The sequence below is a fragment of the Cupressus sempervirens genome, chromosome 2 (assembly GCF_028749045.1).
Source record: "Cupressus sempervirens isolate cs-2001-9-10 chromosome 2, ASM2874904v1, whole genome shotgun sequence".
Lineage (NCBI taxonomy): Eukaryota > Viridiplantae > Streptophyta > Pinopsida > Cupressales > Cupressaceae > Cupressus > Cupressus sempervirens.
Window position 1 is genome coordinate 745,077,675 of NC_143119.1, and position 13,572 is coordinate 745,091,246.

The following is a 13,572-nucleotide window of genomic DNA, read 5'->3' on the forward strand; positions in this document are numbered from 1 at the left end:
TCATTTTGTGAATGTAGCAATAAATTTATGTGATTGCATATGTGTTTTGTAAAATTGTTCATGTTTTGTGGTACTAGGTATGCTTGATTTTCTTTTCTTTCTTTTCCATTTTGATTTTTGCAAGCATGAAGTTCATGGCTGTACAAGGACATCACTCACCCTAGGAAGGGAAGCAATGGCCTTTAGGTGAAAGGGTTAGTTGGGCTTTTCCCTAAGTGTAGAGTCTCTTCCCTAGAAGGAAGTGGGACAAGCATGAATATGGACTTCATGTGCCAATACAATGATTTGCACTTTTGGAGAGATAAGAGGAAAAGTCATGTGAGAAATGATTTTTTTTTTTGTATGCCTTGTGAAGGCAATTTATTTTTCTTCTCCTCTCAATTTAAGCACACCTTCACCCTCCTTATAGGGTTGCTACGGTAACCTATTGTGTAAGCTCAAAATGGGACTTCAATGTTGTAATCTTTAAATGTTGTTTTGTGAGTTTGTGCTTCTATGTTACCCACTTGATCTCAGTTCCCCAAGCTCAGTGGGTAATCTCATAGAGACCTAGGTTGGAAGGTGATCTCTCCATGGTTTCATTTGTTGTTTCTATAGGTTTCAAAGTGGATTTCTATTGAAGAAAAATCTTCGAAGATTGCATTCTATGTTGCAGGTTTCAAGATTAAATATAATGAGTCCTTGTAAAGTTATTATATTGTAAAAGATCATATGTTGATCCTCATTGTTGTAATTGTAATTTGATGAGATGTTTCCAAAATAAATTGTAACAAAAGAAGTAAAATTCAATGTTGTATATGCATTTCACTCTAAATATTTTCTTGAAAAATGGCCTAAAAGTTTTATTTCCTTTTATTCAAATGGTAGTTGAAAATGATTTAAAATATTTTGAGATTATAGCGAAAATATGAAATTGAATTGATATGAATTCTTTAAATGTTTAAGAAAAATTAGTTAGTATGTATCATGTGTGCCTTGTTCAAATTCTAGTCATGATAGATTTATGCATTGATTAAGCCTCTAACAACCAATGATAGGTATAAACAATGTATTCAAGTTCAGTCTAATTGTAATCTTTGCACAAACAAATATTTGATCCGAATGTAATCACCAATAATCATTTCTCAATTGGGATTATATATGGAACAAGAAATGATAATAATCTACAAATTATAATCTCAAATGTAGATCAACAAAACCCTTGGACCTTATGATGTTTCAATCAGGTATATGGATGATAATCGACTTCCAAAGATTAGATCAATGATGATACAATTATAAACAATTAAGTGTGTATGCATATATACCAGTATACACAGTGTATACCGATACATACATATGCATATATATATACATGTATACATATATACATGTATATATATATATGTATACATGTATATATATATATACATGTATATATATATATATGTATACATGTATATATGTATACATGTATATATATATATATATATATACATGTATACATATATATATATACATGTATATATATACATATATACATGTATACATATATATATATACATGTATATATATAGATATATACATACACACACACACACATATATGTATATATATATTTATAGATGTATATGTATATATATATACATATATATACATATATATGTATATATGTATATGTATACATGTATATGTATATATGTATATGTATATATGTATATGTGTGTATGCATATATACCAGTATACACAGTGTATACCGATACATACATATGCATATATATATACATATATACATATATACATATACATATATACATATACATATATACATATACATGTATACATATATATGTATATGTATATATGTATATATATACACACACACACACACATTTCTATGTGTGTGTTGTATGTATATATGTATATCATAGAATCAATCATCATTCATATATCTGAGCGAAGCTATCATTTGTTCAACACCCCCTCTTAGCTAGGGAAGGTAAAGTTTTGACCAAGTATAGATCAAAATGATAGGCTCGTCTATTATGAGAAGAGATGTCAACTTACTTGTGATGTCAAAAGATATCATATGCTCAAGAATATCAAGTCACATGACATTTTTCATAAGTTATCCAAATTATGGTATGTGGACTGACATTAAGTCTCATGATGTCTTCCGTAACAAATCACGGTATATCCATGGATACATTGTCCACCATGATTATCTTATAGTCATCATAGTGATCTTCAACCAATACCAAGTCTCATGATATTTATCAAAATATCCTAGAGATAATAACTATCAAGACATGTCCACAAATATCAAGTCACGTGATATCCACCATGGTAAAGTTTTCCCCTTACAATGTCAAATACAAGTGTTCATTATCTAAAAGATCACCACCTTTCAATAATGTACACATGAGGGGCCATAAAGTCAGGAGTCAAATACATGATGCTAAAATATTTTACACAAAGTCACCATGGATTCTCTCACATGATGTTTCCATGGTGTCACACACATGACATCCACCATGAACCATATCAGAGGGTAAATCTACCATAAATACTCCTACAGAGTGGAACAAGGGTTTTACTTTAAGCTTCTCTCACATAGAGAAAAATCCAATAAAGTACATTTCAAGAAATCATTGATGCTAAGACTCCCTCTTTGAAAGTGCTACATTCTTCATAACTCCAAGCTAGTCTCAAAATGCACAAACTTTACTTTGGTATTAAAGTTGATGAGAATATTAGTTGTTTTTTCTTCAGTGATAATGTACTTTATTTAGAAACCATCTTCATGGTCTACTCGCTTTGAATCACTATGATCAACATGATCAAAGATCCACTTGGAAAAATTTCTAGCAACTCTCTCCATTATGATCGCAACATTATTTGTAGGAGTGGCTTCTTGTACACAAATGTAGTTGTCTAATTTCATAGTAACATGAATGAATATAATAAACTATGGATTTATCCCCAAGCTTGGTTATACCAACATTTATAATAATGTGGCTTCTATATGAAGCTTCAAGTAAATACATCAACCTTTTGACCTCCTTGTTCAAGGTTACCTTAGACCTTTTATGAATGTGATATCAACATTTTGACCTTCTCGTCCAAAGTTTCATCTAATAGATTATCTAACTCCCTTTTGATTGCTATAGTTTCCTGGTCACTAGAGAAGTCATCTTGATGTGATATTCTCCCTCTGAACCAATATAATCCTTAGTAGTCAGATAAACTAGGTATTCTAGCTACTCCCTCTCTCACAGAAGTACATCTTTCTCCAAGAATGAAATTAGGTCTAAATTGTTTTCAAAGATTTTAAATGGATGAACCATCATTCTCTATTACTACCACAAAAAGTGTCTCTCAGCTAGGAATCATGATTGATGTCTAAATTTTCAACTTAATCTTTAACCTCATGGATTATTTCTAGAAAGCATCACTTTAGGTGCCAATCCTAGGATTCACCAACTTCCATAGATTATCCTGCTACTGAAGCTACCTTTCATTTTGTTGTTTTCGTTGCTCCTTTCTTGGATCTTGCCAAAATTATTGGTAGGGCACATGAAAGATAAAATATTGATATAATTCACTTTATTTTTTCTTGGTATGCTTAGACACTCAATTGTCTTAATTGATATAGAAGTAGGCTAAGCAGTAAACACATTATCCACCAAAAGTCCAATGACATGTTTCATATATCTCTAAACATTCCTCTGATGAGACATTGGTTGATTGGATTGTCCCTTCATCATTAATAGTCTATTTTTCCTTAGTATAATTTGCAATTTAAAAGTATTAGATCCATAATCATATGGTATATACTAAAATCTTCCATGTTGTAATTATATTATGTGATGCAAATGCCAATGAGGCAATTTCATTATCTGTAACATCACATTTTGAGACCTCCAAATCTTGAGGGCACATATTTCCCAATAACATGGGTAGTAACATATATTAGGAGACTTTAAAGTTTTACTTGAAGGAACTGGTATGGTTACATCTCCACATTCTTTTATTCCACTACATTTCCCACTGTGAGTCCCTTCATCTTTCCACTAGAGTTTCCAAGAGCATCTTAATGCCTATAGCTTGACCTTCACAATATTTGTTGCATATTCTTTTCTCGATGATGTTGTGTATGGGAAGGTTTCGTATCATTCAATCTTTCAACATCAAGTATTGTTAACAATATCTCCATTATTCACTATCTATTAACCCACAGTTATCAATTTTCAGCCATTTTCCAAGAAATACTTGAACCAACTTGACAATATGTATAGATATCATTAAATCTCGAGAAAAAACATTATTCTTTACCTTCTTTTGATGAAATATAGAGTCTCAATCTAATGAATCAATTTCCTAGAATAAAAATTGTGTTCAAGCCCAACATGAAATATGCCTTCAAGTGTCTCCAAACTTAATGCAAGATTAAGAAGAAATTCTTAGGATTTATCCTACTTTAGAAACATCATCAACTCTATTTCCAACATTCATGGTAATCTATATAAATTCTTAATTGAAATAATTTCTTTCCCCACGAGAGCATGACTCAACATGCATTCATTAACATTTGATGCTAGGGAAATTTCCCTTGTAGAGCCTTATCAAACCCAATAGAATTATACTTTTGAATATAAATCTCAGTTATCAGTAGTTCTTCACCTATGAATAATAATCACACCAAGTATATTAATGCATGACTTGTTACTCCTGTGATTCAAATCTTAAACAAAGGACTCAATTAATAGTACTTGTAACAAAAGTACAAATTTGCATCTTAGTGACGAGATACATCTTTGACATCTCCATCGACTCCCACCTTTCTCCTACATACTTTTGTCTTATTGATAGCCATTGAAAACAATGATGTAAAATCCTTAGGTGATATCATTGATAGAATCATATAAATATCAACACATTCCTAATTTGTAGATCTTATCATCAATATACATTCTTCCACTATCTGCAATCAAGTACATTGGAATGACAATGATTATTGACACATATGTAGAGATTATTGGAGGTTTATGATTCATTACATATCTATCCAAGCTATAACTCTATTTGAATATCATCAGATGTTTCTACTTAGAGTCTATATGCATCATAACCATACACTAAATAACATCATCAATCAAATCAATTAACTTTTGTGATTTGCATGGCCATATAAACACCAACAATCAAATACTTGTAGTTCAAGCAATAACAATACACAATAATCATTGAGCCAATCTTTATATATTCAAAACATAATACACAAGTTCACTTATAATTCATTATCCATCTAATCACATTCTTCAACAATAGTGAATCCTTATATATATACACATTATCGATCCATGGTTAGTGTCATATCTCATACTATGATCATATCAAAACATCATCATAATAGAGATTGGTGATATCCTTGTGATGTAAGAATGAGTAGACTATACATCGAATATATTTCTTGTGATGTAGTATCACACAATTTCTTCTTTGTATCAGTTTGTCTTAATTATTGTTGTATAGCATTAATTCCACGAGAAAGCATATATGCTTCATAATCTACCTACTAATATACATTCTGATTGATAATTATTGTTTTGATTTTCATATTTGTTGTCTTGGATAATATATGTAGATTTCAAACACGATTTTATATTTGTAGCAATGCACTTTCTTGCGAGTTTCTAGAGTATTGTAAACAGGTCCACTTCTACAACTTTTGAAGCCATTGTATTCTATAAAACTGATACATCTTTGAGGGACTCTACCAAATGTTTAATATCTCTCTCTAGATTTCCAAATTCTACATGAAATGTATGCAAGAACACCAACTCTTTGATATAGTTACTTCTCTATATTCAATGGATCTGTAGATTGTTGTTGTATTTTTTAGATGCCCATGTATTTCCCAGATCATCTTTCAATCATGTTTGTTGTTTCTTTTACTTTAGCAAGGATCTCTCAACTTTTGGACTTCAATCTTATTCACCTCCAAAGATCACACTTGTTAATGTGAAGAATAGAATGTAACTTTGAAAACAAATTTATATTCAAGTTTTAATTTGCACTCTCAGATCTAGTTGGATCTTCCTTCACAAGGCTCTGATACAATGTTAAATATGATTATATTTCTTTCAAATCCAAATTGTATATGTCCTTTTATTTAACTCTTGAATGATATGTTTATGTACTTGTTTCTTCTTGCAGGTTGTAGTCAAATTATAGATTATTCTATTTATTTATTTTTTGGTTAGTGATATATATTTTTATTATTAAAATATCATTTTTACAATATTACATCCAAGCTTTACATTATAGCCTTCCTTTGCACATACAAGTTTCACCTCAAAATACCATCTAACTTTACATAATAAAACTTCTATCCTTCCCCTAAACCTTCTACCTTAAAAAAACTAAAAACAAATACATCTTGGCAATTCATAATTGGCCATCGACATAAACACCAAAACTAAAATAGAGTGTCTGCCACCTGTTCCTCTATACTTTTCCCATTTTCCACTATCCATTCCATCAATTGGCCTTTGCTTCTCCACAACCTCATTTCATTCGCATGCTTCTTTGTTATTTTCTCCTTGGTCTACCAAAAAACTGCCCTTAAAAACTATGCTTTTTCCATTGACTTGATCTGCATCGATGCTCTGTCTCACTATCCATTCTTTAAAATTTCCTTTTGCAGTCCTTGTCCATCAAAATTCAGACATAAAAAATTAAAACCAAAATAGCTACTTATTTCTCCTTCTTCGTCACTCTTCCACCCTCACTAGGAATTTCACCCTGTCCATCCTCCTTATCCTTCTTCCTCTTGCACTTCTCTGCTTCCTTGAGTGAGCAATGAAAAGGCTCTTAACATTTCGACCACTCTACTCTAGGAAGATTCTTATTTCCTCCACCAACTTTTCCCATGCCAACTTTATCTTGTCTTTATAACCTTCCTTATCCACCCCTGTTGGCCACCACAGAAAACCCACCCTGCCAATTCTCATGCCTTCTCCATAATTTTCATAACATTCACTATAATCAAAGTATTTCCCCAACCACACCCATTCTAATAGGGATTTCATTCTCACAATTAAATCATCCAAAAACAAGTTTTTCATTACCCACTCCACCTCTTCCACTGGGCTTGCAATCTCTAGTCCCCATGCCATTATTATCATTGTAATATATGCATTAATCTTCCAATGATGAGAAAAGTTTTGAAATAGCTCCCCAACTGTCTCCTTAATGGCTTCCATCACTCCTAACAATGGGCACTTGAGCAGTAATTTCAACCTTTTGTCCTATGCCAGTCCAAACAAAGCCTTTTGTTGTCTGCTAGTTCTAAAGGTAAAAGTCGCCTCCATCTCCCTTTCAGTTCAATCACTATCACTTCTTTAGATTCACTTTTTAGGTGGTTAGAATAGATTTTCTACCCTTACTATATATTGCTTTTAGTTTGCTTTCACCATAAGGAAAACATCCAATCACCCATCCGCACACATCAAGTGAAACCTTTTTTTCACCTCTTGTTATGATGGAAACATTTATTGCCAATTTTCCATATCTCTCCATCACTTTTCTACTAGTCCTTTATGACGTTAGTCATCATTCCATTATTTCTCAAAAGCATTCGACTAGTCTTTAAAGGAATAATGCTTAGTCAATGCAAAAATCCTCTTCATCCAATACTTCCCAATGGCTACAAGTTTAAAAAACTAGCTTTCCATCATCTATTAAACCTACTGCCAATTTGTTAGATTATGGTGACTGATCAGGAAAGTACTGTACATACTTCATAAATAGTGGAATTTTTTTTTTTTGAGCAGTAGCCGACATATTATGGCCGACATATGGCCGACATGTTATAACCCTAAAGCGGTTTAATACTTGTATAAAAAGGGCTTAGGGTTGGGTATTTTTATATAATGTTGTGATACGAAATTGGTTCTTGTGGCGGTATTGAGATGTAAGGGATTACAGATTGTAATCAGGTTGTAATCACTGGATTGTAATAAGATCGGACTTGCTATTTGGTGGACGTAGCCCAGGGATTGGGTGAACCACGTTAAATCTTGGTGCCTTGTGTTCATTTCTGTGTGTTCTATTATTTTCTGTTATTGGTTATATTTGCATGTAGTTTTTATTTCTGTCCGTGGTTTATCCTAACACAATTTTGAAAGAGCATCCACATCTCTATTTGCTTTTCTAAAAACATGACATGTTTGAAATTCCTCAAACCCATTTAACTCTTCCATAATAGACACTAACAAGTTTCCTAGGTGCCATGTGTGAATTGAGTTATTACTCACAGCCTGCACAACAACCATCGAATCCCTTTCTAAAATATTTTTTTCCCTCCACATCTTTTTACACATTTTAAAGCTAACAATGTTGCTTGGAACTCTACTTCATTATTTGTCCCATCCTGCAACCTTAATGCTCCATATGCCATTGTCTCCCCTAAATAGTCCTTAATAATGCATCTTACACCTGATTTCCCTGGGTTTCCTTTAGAAGCCCCATCAAAATTTACTTTTAACCAACCTTTTTTAGGAGCTGCCCATTTTGCATCCTCCCTTTTATTGGATTTAGAAATTTCTTTACCTTTAGCTCCTACCTTTCCTATTTTAATCCCTAGCCACATTTTCTGAATTGCCTTGTCATAGTTCATAAACACACATTTTGATAATTTTTTCCTAAAGACTGCTACATTCATCACTTCTTCAATAGAATGATCAATTCATCTTAGAAGTTGATCAATTGTCTGTAATCTATCTTGTAATATCTTTCTATTTCTTTCCTTCCAAACCTCCAATATAACAATTGAGGGACTTACTTTCCAAATGCAATAAAAAAAGTTTCTTCTTCCCCCTCTTGTCCATGAAATGAAGAAGTCCTTAAGAGAGGGACTCCATGGTCTAGCCCAACCTAATTTTCCTTGAAGACAACTCCAACACTTTGCTGTTATGTTACAATTTAACAATAAATGATCAACACTCTCCTCTTCTTTTACAGACATAACACATCTTGTAGGGCCCTGAAAACCAAATCTTCACCTTCTATCCCTTGTTAAGATTTTACCTTGTATTGCTAACCATGTGAATGTTCCAACCTTTGGGAGATTTTATGTACTCCAACACAAATCCCTGGCTTCAAAACATTCCTCCACCTTAGTGTCTAAGATTTCATATCCAAGCTTAACTAAAAATTTACCTGAGGCTGCTTCACCCCAGCTAATCTTATCATCCTTATTAATTAATAAAAACATTTCTTCTCTTAAAGATCTCCCTTAGGGATTGTTGTTGTCCTTAAAAAAGGCCTTCCACTCTCCAGTCTTTCTACATCCATTTTTTCCCAAATACCCCATTAGTTTCCACCATATAATTTCTCACTTTCCTTCCCCACAAATCACATAATATCTGTTTCAAATCTACATCCCCTATCTCCTCATCTAAAGATTTGTTTCCATTCCATGAATCCTTCCAACACTTTGCCCTATTACCATTACCTATGACCCATGAAATATGGTCTGTTACAACATATCTGCATGATAGAATAAAGTTCCATATTGCAAAACCTCATATCTGATTTTGAATAGTTAAAATCCTTATATTCTCATTAGAATCCAAATATTTAGCTTTAAGAATCCTTATCCACAATTTCTCTATAGCATTTTCCACCTACCACACTAACTTAGCCCCTAAAATTGAATTCATAGTATTCCAATCTCTTATTCTTGCCCCTCCAAAAATTTTGGGCCTACATATTTTTTCCCATTTAAGTAAAGGCCACTTTTTTTCCTCCCCCACCCTACTCCAGAAGAATTTCCTCATCTGCCTTTCCACTAAATTAATAAACTTCTTTGGAATTTTTAAACACATCATTGAGAAAGTAGGCACTACTAAAATCACAAATTTTAGCAATAAGATCCTTCCTATAGAAGTCAACCACTTACCTTTCCATCCTCCCATCTTCCTCAAACACTTTTTTGCCTATCCCTTCCAAACTTCACTTTTATTTTGCCCTTGAAATAAAGGGATTCCCAAATACTTACTCAGAAGAATTCCCTAACTTATATTCAGAATTCTTCCAATAACTCAAGAAGGAAAAAGATTGAAAGAAGTGGAGTTGACTTTCTTTTCAAGGATAGAGGCATTGAAGCAAGAAAAGGTCTTTGTTAAAGACCTGACCATAGTCTTCAAAGCTAATTCAATGATGATCATTTACACTGACCATTTGGAAGTGCAAGATAAAATATTGGAACATGTAACCTGAATCATGATGATGTGGAACTGGCACCTTGAATAGCTTGCAATCCCTGAGAAAAAAGAGTTGATAAATTTCATGGCGGTACACAAAACTTGGAAGGAAGCAGATGGTGGCATCTCCGTGAACCAAGAGCTGAATGTCAAAGTTGGCAGTATAGCTAGCAATTAGTTATTAGTATAAAGGCCATGAGCCAATAGTTGATTTATTTTCTTTGCCAATAGTTTTAGAAATACTCAATTTTAATTTGATGGCTAATAAATCCCTAAGGAATTAGTTCTAAAACTGATTCAGAATCTTTGCATGGTTATATATTTTGTTTTATGTGATATTTGAAGGGTTGACTCTTTAAACAATTGGTTGATAGATAGATATTTTTGATATTGTCAATAGATTTATTTTTTTATGATTACCGCGAGGAATTAATGGAAAATAGTGATTAATCATGTGTTTATTCTCTTGTCATTTCTTTATGTGATTGTTGATGGGAATCAAAATTGCATTCCCCATTTTGAGTACCATTCCAAATTTTGAGTCATCTTGAGCCCTATAAACACATTTTCTTGCTTGTGTACTTGGTTGTCACATTAAGGTCTAAGAGGTGTTTTATGTTTCTAACACTTTGTATTCAACACATCCATGCATTTTATAATGATAAACTGACATTCTGAATCATTCTGTGAAGTTTTGTTTTGAGCAGTGTTCATCTATGCATTTTGCCTATGTCAAACAGTGACAGGAGCTCTAGTTTGAATTTGAATATCTTGTACCTGACAATGTTTCATGACTTGCCACTTAGGGATTGTTTAGTATGCATACAGGAACCTACGTTTCAATTTTTGAGTCATTTTGACATGTTTTGACTAGAATTTGAATCCCTCAAAGTTGGTTACTTATATCTGTTATGTTGATCGATATTTCTCATAAATTTGGGAAGCCTTGTTTGACCTATTAGAACTTTGACCCAGTTGACCATATTGAGAAAATTACTTTTGCATTGCATTATAGAGGTCACACACTTGCTACACTCTAGATTTGAGCTTATGAAAAATCCATTTGATTAGTTTTCAAACATGATTCCAAATGCAATTTATAACTTTTTACTGGTGTCATAAAGTGTAGATTGGTCAGTACCCTTGTTCGGGATGTCATATCTTTGAATCCATAATAGATGAGATCAAATGGTTTGTACCACTACATTCTACTCTAAAAATATTTCAAGTGTGCTAGTTTGTAAAGCTTGATGAATCCATCTGCAAACTTTCCCACGACCATTCCATTTGCAAAAAACACTTCTCTACTGATGTTTCCAATCTTGTAAATCTGAATAGCTCCACTTCATGCACTCGCCAAATGTGTCCTGTTATTTTTCATGAGCCCAAATCATGAATCTATATTCCCCTCATGGAAATGAACTATTTCCCCAATTTTCAAACCTTCAAGTATCCATTTGCAAAGCTAAAACCAAGTGCATTTTATGGTTTTCTGACAAGTTCATTCGCAGACAGTTTCAACTAGGCAAATTTGAATATTAATATCTTTTGATTGAGTGGTCGTTATGAAACAAAATCTAAGAGGATGCAAGAAAATGCAATAAAGAATCAACATTTTAGTTTTTAGTGCCCAATTATCTATTTGGGTCAATTTTTAAAGCTAATTATTAGGCCTTCCTATCAACGAATCACAGTTTGTAGCTAAGTTGAAAATGAGTTTTAAATGATGATTCAGTGCTCAAATTTGAGTTCAAATAGTTCAAGAAGGTCTATGGATTAGTTTGTTATGTCAGTTGTTAAAAAATGAAAGAAAAAATTAGTCGGACCCGCTTTGGGGCTCGACCAATTTCATCAGATTGCAAAGTAGTACTCATAGAATAAAGATTGTCTTGATAAGACATTATGGTCCTCATCACTTTCAATAACCCTTTCTTTTGAGAATATGAAATTTCTTTATGTCAAATGCCTATTCAATGAGTTACACTCTTGTTTTACTGTGAAAGATGTATTATAGTTTCACATGGGGAGAAAATAATTTTGTTTTCTCTGTGTAAGCCAATGAAAAGCTTCTAAAGTTTCTTTGAAAGCTGAAGAAAGGCTTAAGGGACATGACATCATGAAGGAAAATATGACCTAAGGAGGGGGATACATCTTTAGTAAATTTGATTTTTTTTGGATTATGAATGGTAAATAATATAAAATCCAAGAGGGGCAATGATAAAAGGCAAGCAGTGAGGAAGAGTGACCCAAGGTGGAGCAATCCACACAATAGAACAATCTGCAATGTAGATTGGAAGGAGGGATATAATGCTACAATCCATGACATTGGAAAGTAAAGGCAACAAGGCCCGTGTTAATGATACCATATGAGGACGGCAAGTGAAGCTCCACGTAAGCATGAGCAGAGCACTCCCATGGCTAGAGCAAACAAAGCAAAGCACTCCTACAGTGAGATGAAAGCAAGCAATGCATGATAGGGCAGGGATGAAATGAAAAAGGAGCCCCATGGCACACAGTGAGCAAGGTCTATGGTAGAAGGAATCCACAAATGAAGAGGCCACGGTGTTGGAGAAAGAAAACAACAGTCCACTTGCAAAATAGAGCGGAATGAAGGAAAGCATGAACCACATGGCATGTAAACATTTCCCGTTCCTGTTCACACTGATTCACGGCTATGCCCAAGTAAGAGGGACCCGTATTAAAGAAAATGTGGAGTTATAGCAAGCAAGCAATGGAGAATTTTTGTTTTGACCTTCAATGCAAAGGAATGGTGACGTGACAATCCGAGAAGCATTTTGTAAGATCGCCAAGGCAGTAATTTAGAGTTATGACCCTATGATGGATCATAAGATCAGGATGCCTCAAATGGAGACCTACGATGCTACGACCTTCAGAGGATCGGAAGGAGCAAATAAAAGAGCTAAGATGCTATGAAATTTGCTATCATCGTAGAATCAAGAGAGAGAGTTTTAAAAGTCTTAAGATGCACGAAAATAGTGTGTCGTGTGATTGGAATGAAGATGTATTTTTGTGAGATCGGGAGAGTAAAATTTAAATGCTACGATGTTACAATTTTATCGTATTATCGTAGATGCATAAGACTCATAAAATTCAAATATCTAATATATTTCAAATAAGGAAGATGGATGTGGGGCCCACCAAAATGATGATGGTCAAATCAGAATCCAACAGGCATCGGTGAATTGGAGAGAGAATTGAAAAAGAATAAATAATAAAATAAAATTTAGAGATTCTAAACGCACATGAATTTCAATGTTGAGAGATTTGAATAAATTTAATGTTTTATATAGTTTTGACTTT